The following is a 3,192-nucleotide window of genomic DNA, read 5'->3' as shown; positions in this document are numbered from 1 at the left end:
CAAGTTTGAAGTTATCTCAGAATTATAATGAAGAAAAGCATCACAGGCAGAAGTGAACAAATGTGTAAGCTCTAGCATATTCTTGTTACTATATTATTTTTAAAAATAAGCATGTCCTACCCACAGGTGTGAGGACAAGAATAGTGGAAACTTAGAAAATATACTACTAATTGCACAATTAATCATAAAGTAAAAGCACATTCCAACATCTATACAAAGCCCATATCCAAAGGAGTCGATCACGCAGTGATGAGCTGGGCTTGGACATCTGTGGTCCAGCTGTGCACTGGGCACCCTCTGGCTTCCCAGCCTGGTACTGCTCACCCCCTGCTGGCCTCAGGGTGAATAAGCTCACAGGGCCATGATGGTTTCTGCCGAGTGGTAAAATGCACAGAAATTCCACCACATTCGATTCAGGATAATTTTGTCTGCAAAGTGTGATGTAGATGAAGATAAAGTGGTTTCTTGGTCAATATGTACATTTTCTTTTTCCTTAAACCACTGACTTTCTTGTATACTTCTATTACAAAGGACCCAGGTTGAATTTCATCCATTTCCATGAAAGCAAAACACCTGGTGCTTATAAATCTTTTCTTGGGCTTGTGATGTTTGAATATAAAGGAGATCACTGGACTTTTGGTTACGAACCTTTCAACATGCTTCTGGAGCTCAGTGTCTACATTAAAATGAACCAAAGTATCTCCTTTTCTTGAAGCCATAGGGGTATCTTGCACAGGCATTAAATTGGTGTGGAACTCTGGCTCCCATTTCTGTTTATCAAGTGATTTTCTTTTCCAATTCTGCTACATTTTAATTGAAGTTCTTTTTTTTAAGGAATTATGTTTTAGATCTCATCAGCAACATCAAACAAAAGGTACCAAACACTCCAAAGGTTATAGAAGATGCAGAAAATGTGGATCTTGCCACCTGAAGAGCTTAAAGTCTAAGAATCTGACAACTCACAGTCTAAGCGTTACGTGAACAGCAACGTGCCTTGATGATTTTAATCTACACCATTCAGGTCCTTTACACAAACAGTAATAAAGAGATCGATGCCATGCCCGGCATCTCTCATACCAATTTGTTCAGTTGTGATAGTGAGGAATGTTTCCTGGATCTGATGGTAACCTTGGCAATGAAATCCCAGGGTGTTTAGCAGGAAAGTAATCAGTAGAACCAGTTCCATTACCATCCTTCTCTTTGTCTTCAAATTCCGAATTCTCTTACTTCCCAGGGGCCAAATTTCCTCTTAATGGGTCAGGTTGAACATCAAATGGTGACTCTTTAACATTCCTAAAGAATACATTCTATTAAAGAGTCCCAGACTGATTCTAGCTTCTTCAAATCCTCCTTGTGAAATCTTTCTTGTGTTTGTGTGGACTGTAAGCACGTTGCAAATTTGCCTATTGTTGTTGTGGTTCTGTGAATTCAGAGTTAATAATTCACACTTGGGCCTTTTGTACATTACTCATACCTGATACTCATCTGATGCCTTGGCCAACTGGCTGTCAGAGTCCAAATTGGCACCTCTCCTAAAACTGGCACCCCAATGCTTCGGAAGACTCTGGATCACTTCCAACATGGCTGGGCCTCTTCTGCCCCTACCCTGGCAAGGCTGGGCTCTAAGCTATTATACTTCCCTGGGCCTGGAGAACCTGCAAAGGTCACCACCCCCACTCACTGAGTAGCTGCCCAAACCCATTCGCCACCACAAAAAGTTGTTTATCACAATAATTTGATGCTCGGGGTGCCAAAGAAAACCCAAAGGCTATGTGAATTTTGAGAAAAGAGTTTTTATACACTCATCCATCCAATCATTTTATTGGCAATGTCTGAATGGGGGTCCAACTTTCAGGAAAATAGTCTCACTCTCTTTAAAGAGCAGGCAGCAGGCAGTGCAACGGTGGCCCAGTGGCAGAATTCTCACCAGTCATGCAGAGACCCAGGTTTGATTTCCTGTGCCTGCCCATGCAAAAAAAAAAAAGAAAGAAAGAAAAATAAAAAGAGAAAAGAAAAACAGGCAGCATTTAAAGGGAAAATCAGGTATCTGTGGCTAGTTTGATCACTCTGTGTAGAATAACACTCCCTCCTGGCTATTCTTACAGCCACAAAAGTCTTCTCACCTGCAAGCGTCTGTGGCTGGGAAGCTCCCACTGGGAAGTCAGCCCAGTGGGAAATGAACTCCAGGCACTGACTCTTTAGGACAAGCTATGAGACTACAGGTGGAGGGACAGAGGGCTCCTCCCCCTTCTGAGGACACCCTGGGGGGTGGGAAGTAGGGACTGAGATGGACAACCTCTCTCCCCCTTTCCACCCACACTGTAACCAGTTTGACCACCCTGGGAACTTTCTAGAGAGTCTTTTCCTTCCTGGGAGAGCCCTGCCCAGCTGGGATTCTCAGGAGGCAGAACTCTGAGGTGTCTCTTCCATGGCCTGGATGCTTCCCCGCTTGCCCTCCTCACTCTCTACTCAGGTGAGGCACTTAGCCCCCCAGGTCCTGCCTGCAGCCTCAACCCCCATGGGGTCCTGGGCTGGCTGTGGCCCTGAGCTCAGCTAGGGTCTGCTGTAGGAATGGAATCTCCTAGGAAAGGACCCTAGCAGTAGGCTCTCCTTTGCACTTTGAAAAGACTCCTTGGCTTTGGGAGAGATGCCATCTCTGCAGAAATCAGGCCATGCACTGTGCTGGTTATTTCTAGAAATCCCAACTAGGAAAACCACACCACAGTAGCCCAGACTCAGACCCCTCCTGACTCATTCTGCCTCCCCTATCCCTGTCCACCTCCCACTTCCTCCCCACCATGCTTTGTTAGAGAAAGCCTGAGTCCTGGGCTCCAGTTCCTGCAGGGCCATCCTTTCCCACACTGATCTTCCTGGGCATCCAGTTCCTGTCAGTGCATTGGGCCACCTGCCTCCCAGGGCTGCAGGGAGGTCTGAGTGGGGAGGTGGCTGTGAGCAGAGTTCCTTAGGTTCCTTAGGTCCAGACCTGAGATGTTTCCACCATGAAGAGTGACTCCAAGAAGGATGCAGGGCAGTCCAAAGGGGCAGGGCAGGATCACAGAAAGAGAGAGTCCCCACCTCACCAGACTTACAGCCTCAGGCATGGGTGAAGTCCAGCCCATTCTGCCCTTTGGCCTCCCTCTTCTGATGGTCTCTGCTACTCCTAGTGGACTTTTTCCTTACAGCTGCCACCAG

General features: G+C 46.3%; 1 pseudogene; it reads right to left on the bottom strand.

The window, feature by feature from the left end:
- Positions 1 to 413: 413 nt before the first annotated feature.
- LOC143651318 (axin interactor, dorsalization-associated protein pseudogene) lies at positions 414 to 1,959 on the bottom strand (annotated as a pseudogene).
- Between the last annotated feature and the right edge of the window lie 1,233 nt (positions 1,960 to 3,192).

The sequence above is a fragment of the Tamandua tetradactyla genome, chromosome 12 (assembly GCF_023851605.1).
Source record: "Tamandua tetradactyla isolate mTamTet1 chromosome 12, mTamTet1.pri, whole genome shotgun sequence".
Taxonomy (NCBI): domain Eukaryota; kingdom Metazoa; phylum Chordata; class Mammalia; order Pilosa; family Myrmecophagidae; genus Tamandua; species Tamandua tetradactyla.
This window is presented reverse-complemented; position numbering and strand designations above follow the sequence as displayed.